We start from the raw sequence: 20128 nt of genomic DNA on the forward strand, positions 1-20128 counted from the left end.
GATACAAATCAGAAATTTGGGGTTTTACAGCATCAGTACCATCTGATCAGATGACTCTGAAAGGTATATCGATGCACCCAGGCTGGAGCGACCTGAGCCTTTGACCTATTGTAAGCTACACAGTCACATGTCCCATTTGCCAACGTAGTATTAGTACGTGGTCGGTCCCCTCGTGGGATACCAAACCATTTATGAAAGCTACAACTCTTGACTCGTACCCGTAGGTATATAAAAGATAATCTAAGTACATCAATTGCACTTCTTGGTTAAAATCGATGTCTAAGCAAGATCCTGTCCCGCTGTACCCTATTGTACGAGGGGGATAGACTACATCTATTCTAGATGAGAGGTATTTAAGTGGGCCCTTGCTCAGCATCGTGCGCCACCTTTCAACTGGGGATCAAACTGGTTATTTTTGACTTCAGAGAAGTGAGTTGGAGTTTTAGATTATCACCTATACAGTATATCAAACCAAGTCACTACGTACCGTATGATTGAGTACGCTCGAGAGGTATATAGGTGTACTTGGGCAAGGGTGGCCAAATAAAAATACATTGCATGTAGTAAGCTTAGAGTTTAGAAACCTTCCCTGTAGGTCACGACTCGAATTTATCGTAGGTGTTCCCGGGTTGTTCATTGAATGAGACTTTGTGATTGATGAATGTATATGAATGATGAGATCAGAGTGTATGATTATCCTCAAAGATCAAAAAATTTGTTTTTAGAAATTAAAATGGACGCATAGACCCAATAAAAAATCCGTTTCTTGCAAAAATTCAATAATGACCCAATTCATCTTGATCCAATAATCATGATGGGCCGGGTCATTTAAATCAAAATGGAAATCAAATTCTTTTCTAAATTCAGGTTTCAACCCATTTTCAAAGAAGAAAAATGGTTTACAAAAGGAAAGTATTTTCCAAAAAAAGTGTTTTTCAAAAGAAGTGTTCTCTAGAAAAAATATTTTCTAAGAAAAAATATTTTTCAAAGGAACAAGATTTTCCAAAAGAAAAATATTTTCTAAAGGAAAATAAAAAGAATAGTAATTGATATTTTACATGGACCTTGAAAACGTACTAAAATACCTATGGATCTAGTTAGTTCGTAGCTAATCGATTGACCTATTTGGAATAAGCTTTTTGATCAATTTTTACATGATCAAATGGATCAATTGATTACAAGCAAAAGAAAAGTCTAATTTAGTCCATTCGGTTAGGTTGGTCTAAATAGAACTAACAACTTGATTGGACGTATAGTTTCAAATCAACATGTTCTTATTATTTCATTATGCTTGCTTCTAATCAAATGAATTAAATTAGTCACATCACTTTGCCAATTGGACTGTAAGTCATTTTATTAATTTCTAATTTTGGTAAACCTGGTAATGATAAAGGATGCGTCCGGATTCAACAAAGAAAGAAATATTTTATTTGGTTGAAATTGCTCTAAAACATTCTACAACATCTTATTTTGTGTCTATTCTTTTAATACATCTTTACCCCGGTCATTCTCTCAAGTCACCTAACTGGTCGTCTAAGCATAATCTCTATTATTTGGTTAAATCATTTACCTTTATTGATCGTAATCTCTAATCTATTTTCGGAGGATTATCAATCTTCAACACGGTTAATCTACGTCAAATCATATAAGATTTTGTGAACCAGATGAATCATACTTGCCAATGCCACCCGATGGGGGCATGCCAAGATAACGAAGACAGACATAGAGAGGATTCAACGACTAGAATCAATACTTCAAAAAAATATGAATTACTAAGCATGCCTAAGTACAACGGAACTTCCTGTCCAAGAACTCACCTATGCTCGTATGTTGGGGACATGCATCTTCGAGGTTTAGTAAGTAAACAAATGGCATAATTATTTTGCACCACTCCCACAGGACCCACTCTTGAATGGCTTATATTGTTACTACAGGCTCGACTTTATACTTGGGAAGAAATCATGGAAGAGTTTATGAAACATTTTAGTCCGAAGGTCGCTAACTCAAATCCAACACAATCGACAATTAATGTTATTAAACGATCCAAGCCTAGAAGAAAGTTTGATAATCTCGGGATGACTTTAAATATCGCCTTGAGGATGCTAACAAAGAAAGGATTATTATAGCCTAAATCCGTACCCAATGCCTCTCAAAGTAATGACGAAAGTCACAAATTCTGCTAGTTTCACCAAGTTACAAGTCATTACACCGACATATGTATATCTCTCCGCCATGCTATTCAAGACCTCATCGACGCAGGGAAGATAACCTTTAAGTGAAATGTTGAGTCTATTGGATAAATCACCATTTAATTGTCCTAGTCTTTCCATTATTTCTTATCTCGTTAATTTCCAAGTAGTGTCAAATTTCAAAGAATATTTATTTTTGCAAGAGTCATTGTTCTAGGTTTATAATGGAATCCTTCTATTCCAATGAAATAAAAAAATTCTTTCGATTATCATGCGTGCAACAAGTCTTCAAATTTTGAAAATGAATTTGATTAAAAATTAAATCTAAGGATAATTCTTGAGAAGTATGAATCGAAACTATCCAATCCCTAGAGGAACATGAGAAAATAATGGACTTACTTAAGGAGTTCAGAGATGTTTTCGCATGATCCCATGAGAATACGCCTAATGTGAACATTAATATTTTTCTACAATGAATATTTGGTATAATGATATGGGCATGACATATATCTCTAGAATCGGAGGTTATTCTAACAGTTCGAAGACACATCACATCTCGAGGGAGTCATGGTCAAGAGATAGAAAATTTGGAGCATTAATTACACTCAGAAGAATCAAATGTCACCAATAAGTTCAAATACTCAAACTAATCCATCAAATTGGATTAAACACTTCAAGATCACAACATTCAGAATTTACCATCCCAGGTATCAAGGAAATGAACATTATATAATGGATGCCAAAAAGGGGACATCAAGTAAGGGGCAAAATTTTTCCTTTAGAAAAAATACTATCTCTAAGATCTAGAATCAACACTATAATAGAAGACCAGCTGTAGACACCCTATTTTTGCACTCACTTGATTAATCAACTCGTCAACCTGATCGCAACAATTCCCAATGATGGATGTCTATTCCAATACTTTATTTTATTACCAGATATGTTTCAGAAATCCGGACGAGGTATCTCAAACTGACAAAGTCTTAGAAACCACGCTACGCTAGAAAAATACGACCCGAGAAACATAGCAATCATCATCTTGCAGACCAAAGAGAAGCTTCACGATAAAAATCATTAAAAATGACCAAATTACCAAAATACCCCTAACATCAAAACAACCTTAGAGCTTACGTTACGCTTAGGAAAACTCATTTAAACACATAAAATAACAAATCGAAACCAAATAAATTATTTGGCCAATTTTCACAAAATTAGACAAAATTACGAAAATGCCCCTCATAAAGTTCACGATCATTTCATACAAAAAACTTCATAAATGATAAAAACCAACATTCCCATTGAATTTCTTATGAAAAATTGATTCCAAAACATCCTGGAACATTGAAAAACAACTTAAAACATAAAATTTTCTCACTGAGGGCAAAACGATAATTTTACAATTTTAATAATTAAAAATTTTAAAATTAATAAATAAATCATTAAATAATGTAAAATGAAACATTAATAAAATTAATTTAAAAAATTGACCAATCAGGCTTTTAGGTAAAATTATTGATGGTTGCCAGGATATTTATTCAAGGACCCCTCCATCTAGGGGCCCAAAAAATTAAAGATATAATAAAAGGGGGTTCTCCAAAACTTAAAGTCAATCAAGTAAGACTAAAGTCATTCTTAAAGTCAATCAAGTAAGGCTAAAGTCAAGATATTAAAAGTCAACTAAGAAAGACTAAAGTCCATTAAAGCCAATCTAATAAGACTAAAGTCAAAACCCTAAATCAAAATCCTAATCTAAACTAATCAAGTCAATCTCATAAGACTAAAGTCAAAACTCTAAATCAAAATCCTAATCTAAACTAATCAAGTCAATCTCATAAGACTAAAGTCAAAATCCTAAATTAAAACCCTAAAGACTAAGTCAATCTCATAAGACTAAAGTCAAAATCCTAATTAAAATCCTAAAAGAAATCATAATCAAACCCTAATTCTTCTAAAAAACTCTATAAATAGGAGCCTCCACACCCTATTTTCGTATATAAAAAAAATCCTAGAAAAAATAGGTGAAAAAGCCTCTACAACCTTCCCAAAACCCTAATTTTGAAGTCCCAACTCCTTACCTAACACCCATACTTCGATTTTAACCTGAAAAACACCTAGAAGTCTTTCAAAAACACCCCAAAATCGATAAAAAATTCAAAGAATCCAAATTCAAGAAAGAGATACCTTTCCTTGAAGATCAGAAATCAGATCCGGAGACAGAACGAAGTAAGGAGTACGGTACAAGGAGTAGTTTCATCATATCTGAGGGAATAGAACCTTTGCGTATCGAACGTAAAATTTCTGTTATTTTTTATCTAGGTTTTGTCATTAGCAATGTAGTCTTATTTGAGATAAGTAGACACCAGCATTGACCGGGAGGGGTTGGTGCCTAACACCTTCCAACCCCGTAATGTGATCCCCGGATTCAGTTTTTCTGTAGTAGATTAGTTTTTTATCCATTTAGAGTCAGTATTCAGATCCTAGACCGAAATAACTAGGTGGCGACTCCTAAACCTCAAAGGTCAAAAGCGGATCCGCACACCCCGCGGATCGAGGGCGCTTTCACCAGCTCAAGTACTCAATGTTAAAAATAAAATCACTCGTTCAGAAGTTTGAGCCCAACTAGGGCAGATCAGTTATCATTAAAGAGACCTTACAAGGCAAAGCATTAACTAACCTCAATCAAATTATGTGATACCTCATTTAAGGAGGCCTTTCTTTAATCGTTGCACTTTTCCCAATCTCACCCGTTTTCAAAAATATATATATATATTTTTTCCTTCGCTAGCCCCTCTATCCAATATGAAAAGATAACCATTTTTTTTTCTAAACCACACCAACCAACCAACCTAGGAGAGGGTATTTCGAACTACGTTTAGACCTGATCCCAAACTAAATTGGGGTACGTAGGCAACCTGAAAAGTTACTTCATGCCCAGTTCAAAGAAAAAAAATGAATAAAGAATGGAGTATTTTTCAAAGAAAAATCTCTCATCCAGAGTATAGAAGAAAGAAAATCAAGAATGTCAAACTAAGGGCTTTTTTTTTTTAAATAAAAAAAATCAAAGAAAAAAAAGATACTTAGAAATGGAGAGTACATTAGACTAGTGGCATTTTTTTTGGGATTTTGAACCATATATCCTTTCTTTCTAAACCCTCATAAGCCCACCTAAAAAGTCCTCCTGGGTATTACATAAAATGGTCAAGGGAAGTTCGTGCTATCGCTAATAAGGATCTCTTAATGAAGAAAAGTAAAAGCTTGCTAAATTCAAAACTCGTAAGGACGATTTAGGCAAAAGTCAAGGTAAAAAGAAAAAAAAATCAAAGCTCGTTAGATTGAAAATCCGAAAGGACGGTCTAAGCAAAAAGAAGAGTATATAAAAAATAAAAATAAAATTCCTAACCTACTAGATTGAAAATCCAAAAGGACAATTCTGACAAAAGTTAAGGCACCGTCAAAGAAGAATCCGAGAGGAGAATCTAAGAAACTTCCTTCAAGGCTTATGCCGCTGTAGAAAGATCAGACGAAGGACAATATCAAAGTAAAAGTTGTTAAAAATTTTGAAGACATCGAAACCATCTTTGATTTTTGAAGGAATGTTCATATGAATAAATGATCTGAAAGAGAGAAAGACAGATTAATTTCAAACTTCGAAAGAAAAATCCAAACTTTCAATATTTATCAAATTTTGAGTATTTCAAATAATGTTCATCTATTCAAAGTTGCACATATGATGCTCTTAAGAGTCTCAGAATTTCAAAGGATTAGGTCACTTGAGTCAAGCATGTTCATCTATTCTTTGTCATCTTTAAATAAAGGCATTTTTTTTATCTCAGTCGTAAAAGTTCTTGTTATGTTTCATGTGTTCAAATTGTCTGTTGAGCAATCTCGACCTAATAAAAATTAACCATCTCAATAAATCCAGATATTGTCAAATCAGGTTTATCAAAAAGAAAGAAATTCTGATTTAAAGATCGTTTTGAAACATGTGCCTAAAGAGAATGAGATGCCTAATATGTTTTGAACAGAAGTTTTCAAGGATTTTCTTTTTAAACTTTCTTTCCATTAGTGTTAATTCAATTTTTTTGTTTGAGGATAAAAGTATCGCAGATCTTTTCCTAGAGATTTTCTCAACCTTTAAGTTTTATTCTACTCAGAATTTTTTCAAATTCATTTATTCTTTCTCGAATTTATTATTTCCCAGATTTATTCCCAGATTCATTCATTATTTCCATGATTCTTTCTAAATTCACTAATTATTTCTCAGATTTATTCATTCCTAGATTCAATAATTCTTTTCCAGATTCATCATTATTTCCCAGATCTGTTCATTCCCAGATTCAATCTTTCTTTTTCTTACTTTCTCTTTCCCAAATTTATTCATTCTTTCTCAAATTCATCCACTCTCTCCCAGATTTATTCATTTTGCTCAATTGCCGCCAAGGATTATCTTGGATTTTGTTCAGATGCCGCCAAGGATTATATTGGATTTTGCTTAGTTACCGCCAAGGGTTATCTTGGATTTTACTTAGTTGCTGCTAAGGGTTATCTTGGATTTTGCTCAGATGCCACCAAGGGTTATCTTGGATTTTGCTCAGCCAGTTACCGCCAAGGGTTTGCTCGTATTATGCTCAGCCAGTTATCGTCGAGGGTTTACTCAGATTATGCTCAGCCAGTTGTCGCCGAGGGTTTGCTTGGATTATGCTCAGCCAGTTGCCGCCGAGGGTTTGCTCGGATTATGTTCAGCCAGATGCCGCTGAGGGTTTGCTCAGATTATGCTCAGCCAGTTGCCGCCGACGGTTATCTCGAATTTTGCTCAGTTGCCGCCAAGGGTTATCTTGGATTTTGCTCAACCAGTTGTCGCCGAGGGTTTGCTCGGATTATGCTTAGTCAGTTGCCGCCGAGGGTTTGCTCGAATTATGCTCAGCCAGATGCCACCGAGGGTTTGCTCGGATTATGCTCACCCAGTTGCCACCGAGGGTTATCTCGGATTTTGCTTAGTTGCCGCCAAGGGTTAACTTGGATTTTACTCAGATGCCGCCAAGGGTTATCTTGGATTTTGCTCAGTTGCCGCCAAGGGTTATCTTGGATTTTGTTCAGTTGCTGTCTAGGGTTAACTTGGATTTTGCTCAGTTGCCGCCAAGGGTTATCTTGGATTTTACTCAGTTGCCGCCAAGGGTTATCTTGAATTTTGCTCAGTTACCGCCGAGGGTTTTCTCAAAATTATGCTCAGTTTATGCTTAAATTATACTCAGATTATGTTCAGTTATGCTTAGATTATGTTTAGTTTATGCTCAGTCTATGCTCAGTCTATGCTCAGATTATACTCAATTATGCTTAGTCTATGCGCAGTTTATGCTCAAATTATGCTCAGTTTATATTCATTTTATGCTCAGATTTTACTCAGTTCTAACTTAAACTCTTTGAAATTTATCTCAGATTTTAAGTCACACATTTGCACAGTTGTTACATCAGTCAAGGAGAAATTTCTAAAATTCAAGGATCTGACACTGCCAGTGAGAGCTCGCGCTCAAGGACCTGACATTTTTTTTAGTTCGGGGAGAACTTTACCCTCAAGGATCCAAACACACCAACGAATTGTTAAATCAAGTTGCAAAATGAACTGTCACTAGCTTTTGCATTCGGATATCGCATTATCTACCAAAATAGATTTGTTATCAAGTTTACTTCAATCCTCTGCCAAAGAAGGGCATCTGTAGACACCCCATTTTTTCATCGCTTGATTAATCAACTCGTCAACCCGATCGCAACGGTTCCCAATGATGGATGTTTATTCTAATGCTTTATTTTGTTACCAGATATGTTTCAGAAATCCAAATAAGGTATCTCGAACTGATAAAATTGTAAAAATCACGTTACACTAGGAAAATATGACCCCCAAAAACTTAGAAATCATCATCTTTCAGACAAAAAGAAGCTTCACGATAAAAATCACTAAAAATTGACCAAATTACCAAAATACCCCTAACATCAAAACAACCCTAGAGCCTACATTACACTTAGGAAAATCCTCTCTAAATACATTAAACAACAAATCGAAATCAAATAAATTATTTCGCCAATTTTCATAGAATTTGACAAAATTACGAAAATGCCCCTCATAAAGTTCACGACCATTTCACACAAAATTTTTTATAAATAACATAAACCAATATTTTCATTAAATTACTTACGAAAAATCGATTCTAAAACATCCTAGAACATAAAAAACTGACTTAAAACGTGAAAAGTCCTCTCCGAGGGTCAAACGGTAATTTCACAATTTTTATAATTAAATATTTCGAAATTAATAAATAAAATATTAAATAATTAAAGTGAGACATTAATAAAATTAATTTAAGAATTTAAATTAAAAAAATCGATCACTCAGGCTATCAGGAAAAATTGTTGAGTGTTACCAAGATATTTCTTTAAGGACCCCTCCATTTGAGGGTCCAAAGAATTAAAGATATAATAGAGGGGGGTTCTCCAAAAAATTAAATTCAATCAAGTAAGACTAAAGTCAAGGTATTAAATTCAATCAAGTAAGACCAAAGTCAAGATATTAAAGTCAATCAATTAAGACTAAAGTCAAAATCTTAAAGTCAATCAAATAAGACCAAAAGTCAAAATCCTAATAGAGTTCTAATTAAATAATAACTCTATTTAATAGAATTCTAACTAAAATATAACACTACCTAAAATAATTCTAATTAAAATACAACTCTACCAAAAATAATTCTAATTAAAATATAATTCTAACTAAAAGAATTCTAATTAAACACTAATTCTATCTAAATTAACCCTTAAAAAAATCTATAAATAGGGGTCCTCACACTCTATTTTCGTATCAAATAATAAACCCTAAGATAAGTAGGTCAAAAAGCTTTCCTAACCTCCCATAAATCCTAATTTTGAAGTCCTAACTCCTTACCTAATACCCCTACCTCAACTTTAGTTCAAAAAACACCTAGAAGCCCTTCAAAAACACCCCAAAAATTCATAAATTTTTTTGAAGAATCCAGATCTAAGAAAGAGATACATTGCCCCGGAGATCAGAAATCAGATCCGGAGATAGAACGAAGCAAGCAGTACGGTACAAGGAACAATTTTATCAGATCTGAGGGAACAAAATCGTTGCGCTCGAAAAAGGTGAGTATTTTTATTTTTTTTATTATTATTTAGGTCTTGTTCGTAATGTATTTTTATTTGGAAATTAGTAGAGACCGACGTTTGCTGGGTGAGATTGGTGACTAACACCTTCCAATCCCGTAACGTGATCCCCGGATCCATATTTTTCTTTCGTAAATTAGTTTATTTGCCTTTTAGAGTCAAAGTTCGATTCCTAGACCGTAATAACTAGGTGGCGACTTCCAAACCTCAAGGGTCAAAAGAAGATCCGCACACCCCGCGGATCGAGGGCATTTTTAATTACCTGCATGTATCTTATATATCCCTGTGCTTATTGGTATATATTTTATATTGACATTGGGTTGATTACACCCTTTGTCAAATACTGACAAAAAGGGGGAGAATGTTGTTTCCACCACCCGTGTGTATTGTCTCAATTGACTTTTATAGATAAAATATTCAGGGAGAGGAAAGCAGTTAGAATCTTAGGTTTTTAATATTTAAACACTTCTGTAAGATTCTAATCAGGTGTAAGTCATGTTGGTCATTATGGGAATGTTTTCCAATCTTCTTAGTCTGAGTTTAGGATTTTGTCTCACAATTGACAAAGGGGGAGATTGTTAATTCCATATTTTTTCAATTACAAGACATATGTTGAGTATTGGATCGATTTACCAGTAAAGACAAATGAAGACTCTGGTAAAGCTGCTCAACCGCACATGCCTGGAAAAAATTTTCATTGTGTGTACACAAAGCCCAAAAGGTAATGAGACCATCCAAAACCTTTTTCCAACATTTATATGAGTGATAGGTCAATCCATGGTGATTAGGGAAACTCGTTTTTCGACCCATTCTCTCATCGGACTTTTCAAAAATCGAAAATGATCATAGAGAGGACATTAGAGATTTGACAACCCTAAACTCATTTTTTGTCCTTTGTGTTTTATAGGTGCCATGATATAGGTAATATCTAACACATCATCAAATCGTTTAAGCACCTACTTTCCTGAAAGCTCGATTTAATTTGAAAAGGTAAAAAGGGTATTCTAGAAGTAGAAAATGGTCACAGAGGGGACATTAGAGATTTGACCATCTTAAACTCATTTTTTGTCCTTGGTGTTTTATACTTGGTATTATATAGGTAATATCTAGCACACTTTCAAACCATTTTGGCATCGGTCTTCTCGAAAGCTCGATTTGACCTCAAATATTAAAAAAGGTCTTTTGGTCATTTTACCCATTTATTTCATGATCCAACCCTTGGTGGTAGTTTGGAGATGTTCTACATAGTACGATCTAGCATCTACCCGAACGGTATGCGAAATGGACTTATCGTTTGAAAGATATGACAAAAATATCCCCCCAATGGCATTTTTTTAATTTTCACGATGGCACTATTCATCAAGCATGGTGGAACATGCAACAACTGTCATTTGGGCATGGTGGGACACCTTTGGAGCATGGTTCCATTGTGAGAGCCATTGGAGCTTCGAAAATGACTTTAAAAATACTTTTTTGACTCATTTCTCACTTGGATTTGATTCTTAGAGAACTTGTGTTCTCCCATCTAGAGAGCTTTCTCCACACTTTGGAAGCTCCAAACCTTAGCTGAAATTCCATTCAACCTATGTCCTTCCTTTAAATCAAATCCTAGAGAATATTGTCTCTCCCCTCTCTACACTTTGAGAGTCTTCTCTATTCTCATGAGAATCTAAGTTAGATGAACCCCTTCAACCTTCCTAGACTTCTTACTTGATCCATCTCCAACCATCAAACCTCACCTTGCATACACATTATTACATTCATGAAGCAAGGAGAAAAAGAAGATGATGGTAAGAGTAATCACAAGGAGTCGACAAACTTAAAAGCTTGATTGGAAGATCCAACCATCGAGACGTACTTGTGAGCTCAAGGACTCGAAGAAGTCAAGATCTCCATTGACGAACCTTATAGAATTGAGTGAGTCTTTGATTTTATTTTTTATTTTAAAAACATATGTATGTGGTTACTTGGTTCAACGCTAAAAAATCAAATTCTTATTAGATCGAGGATTCTTGATAAGAGTAGAGGTTCATGAGTTTTCGAGAAATAAAACTCACAATTTCGAAAAGATGCGTTCTCTCAATCTTAAGATTTTAGAATTTAGCCTAGGTATAAAAATTCTATGTAAAAGGTTCGAGGTGAACCATAAACCTCTTTGATAGTGAACACCAAGTTCCTAGGTAGGAGCCTTAGGAGTGAATATAAGCATGTTGCTGAATCACTATAAAATGCTTGTCTCGTGTTCGTGAAAATATTTTTATCAATTTATACTTAGATGAATAAACACTATGCTATGTATGTCATGCCATGAATGTTTAGATTCTAAATGAACTTTAATTGCATTGTAAACTAGAGATTACTCGTGAGAATGGATGTAGGCATATTGCCGATCTATTAGATGCTTATGTCTCGTGCATGTTTTCATAATTGCACAATTTACACTTGAATGTTTTACATGTCATGAGATGCCATGAATGTCGAATAGGTAAATCGTATTTGAATGTGCCATTGAATGACAGGGTTAAGTGAATGTTTAAATTCCAAGTGTATTTTCATTAAATGCAAATTAAAGACATGAGTGTAAAATCGAAGCTAGGTGAACATATAGTCAAATTATCAATTTAAGTTAAAATTGGATAAATCGAAAGAAATTTTAATTATCCTATTCACCCCCCTCTTGAACTAGATATGGTACGAAACATGTTTTTTCATCATATACTAAAAGTTATTAAGTGTATAAATAATATTCTAATTATGTGCTGAATAACTTTCAATACATTTAAGTGTATGACTTTCTACCCATGGCAATATGAGGTCTTAAGGGCCTTGTGAGTAAATTTTACTCATTTTCCTGTCATCATGAGATGTTTTAGTTATTATGGCTCTTAACTCATAAAATTTTGTGTTCTGCCACTTATGCCACAACAAAATACTTATTATCTCTCATAAATAGGAATAACCATGTTCTGCCACTCTAAATAGAGCTAGGTTATTAGGAACATGACTCACAAAAGAGTTTAATCGTTTACTCTGCCACTCAGGACAAAGCAAGGTCACAAGGATCCTGACACATAAGAAAGCCCAACTATCTGTTATGTTGTTCAGGATAGGAGGAAGGTCATAACGACCCAGACTCACGAGAAAGCCCAACTATCTGCTTTGCTGCTCAAGATAGAGTAAGGTCCCAAGGACCTTAACTCACAAGAGAGCCCAATTATCTATTCTGTCATTCAGGACACAATAAGGTCACAAGGACTCTGACTCACGAGAGAGCCCAACAATCTGCCCTGTCGTTCAAGATAAAGTAAGGTCATAAGGTCCTTAAGTCACGAGATAATCCAACTATTTATTTTACTGCTCAAGACAAAGCAAGGTCCCAAGGACCTTAACTCAAAAGAGAGCCCAACTATCTGATCTGCCTCTTAGGACAAAGTAAGGTCTCAAGGACCCTGACTCACAAGAGAGCCCAACTCATTGCTCTTAGTTTGTAACTGAATTTCAGAGTTATTTTGTTGATAATACTTCTTCAAATTATAGGTATTCCATGGTCTAGTCACATCCTGCTGAAAGCGCCCTCGATGCGCAGGATGCGCGGATCCGCTTTTGACCTTTGAGGTTTGGGAGTCGCCACTTAGTTATTGCGGTCTAGGAACTGAATATCGACTCTAAAAAGGCAAATACTACTAATCTACGAAAGAAAAATACGGGTCCAGGGATCACGTTACTGGGTTGGAAGGTGTTAGGCACTAACCCCGCCTGGCAAACGTCGGTCTCTACTAATTTCCAAATAAAATTACATTGCTAAGAAGACCTAAATAATAAAAAAAAAATTAAACATAGTTATCTTTTTCGAACGCAATAATTTTTTCTCTCAGATCTAATAGAACAACTCCTTGTACAGTATTCCTCGCTTCGTTCTGTTGTCAGATTTGCTTTAGATCTCCAAGACGAGGTACTTTCTTTTTAGATCTGAATCTTCTGACTTTTTTTTTGAATTTCTGGGTATTTTTTGAAGAGCTTCTAGGTGTTTTTTGAGCTAAAGTTGGGGTATGGATGTTAGGTAAGGAGTTAGGACTTCAAAATTAGGGTTTATGGGAAGTTAGGGAAGCTTTTTGACCTACTTTTTCTAGGATTTATTTTTTCATACGAATATAGGTTGTAGGAACCCCTATTTATAGATTTTATAAGTGCTTGTTTAGATAGAGTTAATATTTAATTAGAATTGTTTTAGGTAGAGTTAGTATTTAATTAGAATTATTTTAGGTGGAGTTACATTTTAATTAGAATTATTTTAAATAGAGTTATTATTTAATTATAATTATTTTAGATAGAATTATTATTTAATTAGAATTTTATTAGGATTTTGACTTTTAGTCTCACTTGATTGACTTTAAGATTTTGGACTTTAGTCATACTTGATTGACTTTAAGATTTTGACTGTAGTTTTACTTGGTTAACTTTAATATCTTTACTTTAATCTTACTTGATTGACTTTAATATCTTGACTTTAGTCTTACTTGATTGACTTTAAGATTGACTTTAGTCTTACTCGATTGACTTTTAAGATTTTGACTTTAGTCTTACTTGGTTGACTTTTAAGATTTTGACTTTAGTCTTACTTGATTGACTTTAATTTTATTTGGATTTCACTTTACATTAATTAATATTTTAATTATTAATTTTAGAATTTTTAATTATTAAAATTATAAAATTACCGTTTTACCCTCGAAGAGGATTTTTTGTGTTTTAAGTCTATTTTTGATGTTCTAGGATCTTTTAGAATTGATTTTTCGTAAAGAATTAATGAAAATATTGGTTTGTGTCATTTATGAAATTTTTTGTGCGATATGGTTGTGAACTTTATGAATGGCATTTTCGTAATTTTTTTGAATTTTGTAAAAATTGACGAAATGATTTTTTTAATTTCGATTTGTTATTTTATGTGTTTGAAAGAGTTTTTCCTAAGTGTAACGTAGGATCTAGGGATTTTTAAGATTAGGGGTATTTTAGTAATTTGATTATTTTTTAATGATTTTTATCGTGAAGCTTCTTTTTGTCTAAAAAAATGATGATTTCTATGTTTTTAGAGTTATATTTTCCTAGCGTAGTGTGATTTATAAGGTTTTGTTAGTTTGAGATACCTCATCCGAATTTCTGAAATATATCTAGTGACAAATAAAGCATTGGAATAATCATCCATCATTGGGAACCGTTGTAATCGGGTTGACGAGTCGATTAATCAGGCGTGTTCGAAAATGGGGTGTCTACACCTGCCATGTCATGGTTGTTAGATGATAAGCTTCATTGCGTCCTACTTTAGACACTAGATATGACCCTTCCCAATTCATGCCTAACTTTCTACTATTTAACTCTGCCATGATTTGGAATATTCTCCTCAAAACCAGCTCACCAACTTGAAAATTCCATTCATTCACTTTTTGTTGTAATACCTCTACAACATTGAGTGGTAAACTTCTAGTATAACCCTTGCATCATCTCTCTTTTCTTTCCAAAGCTCTAACTTCAATAGTAACTACTTTTTGTTTTACTCTATTTCCACTACGTTTGATCGAATTGTAGGAAGAACATTTTTTGTAAGTATTACTGCCTCCATCCCATATGTCATTGAATATGATGAGGCTCATGTTGATACTCTAGCTGTAGTCATGTATGCCCACATTACCCCTTATAGAGTAGATGCCCACTTTTCTTTAACCTCATTCAATATTTTCTTTAGTATATCAGTTAGTACTTTGTTTGTTGCTTCTGCTTGGATGTTTCCCTATGGGTACTACGAAGGTATGCTTGATCCCATACTCTTCATAGAAAGCTCTTACCTTACCTCTTGTAAACTACTTGCCATTATCTAATGTAATGGTATGGGAACACCAAACCTGTAGACAACGTGCCCCTAAATGAACTTTTTCACCTCCTACTCCCTGATATGAGCTAATGGAATCGCCTCAACCCACTTGGTAAAATAACTTGTGGCAACAAGTGGAAATATTAGATTACCTAGAGCCTTAGGAAATGGTCCCACCGAATCCATCCCCCAATGTGCGAACAACCATGGACTCATTATTGAGTTCAACTGAACTATTGCCTGATGTATCAGTTGAGCATGCCTCTGGCACTTATCACATTTCTTAACATATTTGAGGGCGTCTTTCTAGATGTATGGCCAAAAGTAGCCCTGTGAAAGCACCTTGTGCTCCAAGGATATTCTCCTTAAGTGGTTTCCATATTCTCCCTTGTGTATTTCCTTCTGAACCAGCTAGACTTATTCCAGAATTAGGCACCTTAGCAATGGTCCTCCATAAGATTTCTTGTACAATTACTTTCCCAACATTACATATTTCACTATTGTTGCCTTGACCTACCTAGACTTCGTCTTCTCATTCAAAAGATGTCTTATTTGTAAAAATTCAATTAAGTGATTCATCCAGCTCGAATCTCTCTTTATTGTTATAAAAGCACTCAGTCTATGTTTTTTTATGAAGGGCTCTTCTTGGAACTCGAGTAAAAGTTCTATTTTCTCTATTCTAGTAAGCATAGAAGCAACGAAAGCCAAAACGTCCACGTGTATGTTAGCTGCCTAAAGCATATGCATAATTTTTGTTATTTCGATTTTGCTCAGTTCTTCTCAGACCAGATTTAAGTATTGCTGCATTTTCTCGTTTCTCACTACAAACTTTCTGTTAACATGATTTACAACAAGCTGAGAGTCACTATAGATCGTGGCCTTCTATATTCCCAATTCATTCAACATGGAGATTTCAACCAGCAATGCCTCATACTTTACTTCATTGTTTGAAGCTTGGTAGCCCAATTTGACCATCTTTTCTATCATAGTATTATCTGGGATGACTAGTATTGCTTATACTCTCTTTCTAAGTTGGTTCCGTCCACAAATAATTTTCATCTTGGCTTCAACTTTGACATCTCAGATGCCTCTTCCCTTGAAAGTTCTTCAATTACCACATTTGCATTCTCCTCCATCGGGAAGTCTGTCACTACGTACCCTTTCACTGACACCCTCGAGACGTACTTGACCACATAGTCTACTAGTTGTACAGGCCACTTTGCCATTCTTCTTGATCCCTCTACCTTTCCTAGAATAGACTTGAGAGGGTATTCTGTGATCACGTTCACTTTATGGGCTTGAAAGTATGGCCTCAATCTCAGAGTTGAGTAAACCAAGGCCAAACCTAATTTCTCCAGCTTGGAATACTTAATTTTCATATCAATCAACGTTTTACTCAAAAAATAGTTGATACCCCCATTCTAATCAAACTTGAGTTGATGGTTCAATCAAACGCTACTAAATACATACCCAACTCATCTCCCTCATCTCATTTTGAAAGAACTAGCGGTTTCCCCAAGTACTCTTTCAACTGGTAGAAGACCTAATCACACTCTTTTGTCCACTCAAACTTGGTAGATTTTCTAAGCAAAAGGTAAAAAGGTCTGCATTTGTCTAAAGACCTCAAAATGAACTTGTTCAGCATTGCTATTCTTCCTGTTAGCTTATGCACTTGCTTCTTGGTCTTCGAGGAAGGCATCTCTAATAACGTCCTGATCTGTTCGAGGTTAGCCTCAATCCCTCTCTTGGTCAATATGCACCCCAAGAACTTTCTTGATGTAACTATGAACACATACTTCTTAGGGTTGAGATGTATGCCTATCCTCTTTACTTGGGCAAATTGTAACACCCCAAAATTTTAATTCGTATCTCGAGGAAAAAAATAAATAATGGAATTTTAAGAAAATCTTGAAAGTGGGATTTAGGGGTAAAACTTTAGGATGTTTCTGATCATTTTTAATGGAATCTAACCTCACCATTAAATTTAAAATGATCAAAAAATATAGTTTAGTTTGTAAGCACGCTCAAATGCGAGTCCGAATATAAAAGTTACAAAATCCTCGATTACCGAGTCGGACCAGGCTAAAACAGTGACTTTTTGTTAGAACAATAATTTTTAAAATTCGATTATACCATTGAGTTCATAACAAAAAATTATTCAACATGGACTATTTATTTGTCATTTTTGGAGACCAGAAAGTCGAATTATCGTCAAAAACGAAAACGACATCAAGTTTAGGGGTCACCTTAGGCCAAAAATATAAATTTTTGATGGAGACATAATTTCTAGAAATTGACTGCACCATTAGATCCAGAATGAAAAATTAAGTGAAATAGAGTATTCATTTGTTAGTTTTGGAGTTCGGACGGTCAAGTTATCGTCGATCGAAACAATGGGCGAAATACCGATTTCGTGCCTCAAAAAGATACTAGAAAAACCAATTGAAAGAACAATAAGGCCACCAGATTTAAATAAAGTTGATAACGTATTCGTGCCATCCCGAACAGACAAGACTAGCGATTGGAAGTGAGAGATGGTACAAGACTTACCACGATTATAAGGCACACCACTAAATCCAAGAAATGAGGAAGTGTTGGAGTTCTTCGCAAGAAACAAATACTATTCCACCTTAGAGACCATTACCACAAGGTCGTGCCTTTGAAGAATAAGAAAATTTCCCAGCGCAAAGGACATGTAAATCTAAGGATGTGGTTGTAGAATTTTCAATGATTATGTCTATCAAGATTTGGGGACTTTTCCAATCTGGTTGAGGTCAATAAGTGGGTTTTAAAGACCTGAAAGATTTTGATTATCATGTAGTACCCAAGAGATCAGTGGATGACTGTGATTACATTCTAGTTGGATGAGGATGCTAATCATTAGTAACATTTTGAGATGAATGTATTGGGAGATGGATCGTTTTCGAGAGGATATTTCTCGATAGATTTATATCCGAGATTACTCGAGAAATCAAATACTAAGAGTTTTTGAGATTAGTGCAGGGTAATCTATCAATTGCAGAGACTAAGATATGATGTACATTAGGTTGTCACGATATGCGCCCGAGCTTATCCTGACAGATCTATAGAAGGCCCGTAAATTCTTTAGAGGACTATAAACTTACCTAAGGGCCAGGAGGTCGATGATTGAGATTACCAATTATAGAGATACGGTAAATCGAGCTTAAAGGATAGAATGAGAGGAGATAGAGTTACAGACCTCCAGGGGGCAAATGAGTTGACCTTAGATTTCTTTTCTTCCCAGATCAGATTCGACCAAGAGGCTAATGTATTCGAGGCTAATCTTCCCTAGATCAGTGTATCCACAATATAGAACTCCTCTACTATCAAGTTGTAGAGTTTCCTAATCGCTGAGTTATAGAGTAGTTGGAGCTCTAATGATGCTAACAGAACCGAAGGAACCAACAAGGCAGGTTCAGAACATGCAGGCTCCAATTTACCAACTGCCTACTCTATAGAAACCTACGAAGACAAGATCGTTGACATATTACGCGTGTGATAAGGTGGGACATATCAAGAGAGAATGTCCTCTATCATAGTTGCGAACAAGGATTGTGACCTAGGAGAAAGTACCTGTCTCCAACGAAGTTTTGGAAGGTACAATTTCTAATTATAATGTTAGAACGTGGAGTTTTACTCAATATTGATTCATCTAGATTATATAATTCTGTGAAGAGTTTGCACACTTGCTAGAGCTAGAAACAACTGACATAGGTCAAGTAATGAAATTATTTATACCATTGGGATGCCTTGCGAAGAAAGAATACGATTCTTGAAAGATCATTTAAGAACTTGCAAAATAGGTATTAGAATAATTGTAAAGTGTGAAAAGACAAGTGATGTTCAATTGGTACGCTAATCTTTATATCAATAGTCTAGTCAATTACTCATATATTACGTTAGTAGATAAGCAGGTGTTTCTTGTATATCCTTCATGTCGAGAACTACTTCCTCGAATATCAACATAGGGAATTGCGTATCTTTCCTTTCGATTGAAGATGGCTTAACTTTGGGAGGCCTAACGACTGAACTATTAGATAAGGCAGCTCTTGCTTTACGACTTCTTGAATCGATTCTCCTCCTTTGAAAAGATAGATCATCTTTTTCCTTTTATCTTTTTATCCTCGGTGTCGATTCTAACTCTTCTTTTGCTTTCTCCTTTCACGATCGCCTTCCAGTAAAAGAATTAATTATTATTGTTCTCGTTACGTGATCAATTCTTTCTACAGACAAGTACTCACTTCGAGACTTCGATCGTGACTCCTTTTCACTCCTCGAAACGAAAACGCTATAAGTAAAGATAATGATTCCGTAGAAGCAGCAACTACCACCTGCCAGTGTCCACATCCATCCTAAAGAGATTTAGTAGAGTATAAGTTAGGAGGTGGGTCGATGTAAAATGTGAGAAAGAATAATCTTGTGACAATATTGAATTAATGATGACTTAATGGAATTGTGAGAAAATAGATATATGATTTATCCCCTCGAGTAAGATTTTAAATTATAAAGGTTATGACAGAGGTTTTGAGGAAATATCGCAATAAGTAGAAAATGTAATATTGAATTAAATATAAAGATAATGGTATGTTTGCGGTAAGACTATGCATTGAGGAGTAATATTCATAACAATTATGAGTAAAACATAATAGACGATGTAATTGATGAGAGAAGTAAAGATGAAGAATAAAGAAGATGTGAAAGGATTGTGGTTGATAGACATTGCTGGGGAAGTGATACAAGGTAAATTGATTGTTATCTTAGGATTATACAAATAATGGATTAGTTGGAGTATGAATTTAAAATAGAGTGATTAATTAATGAATGTATTGGACTGACAAAATATGGGAGACATAAGTCTACGAGCCATAAATGAGATTGGCTTGGG

The sequence above is a fragment of the Akebia trifoliata genome, chromosome 11, assembly GCF_017979445.1.
Source record: "Akebia trifoliata isolate Shusen 1 chromosome 11, ASM1797944v1, whole genome shotgun sequence".
NCBI classification, from domain to species: Eukaryota; Viridiplantae; Streptophyta; class Magnoliopsida; order Ranunculales; family Lardizabalaceae; genus Akebia; species Akebia trifoliata.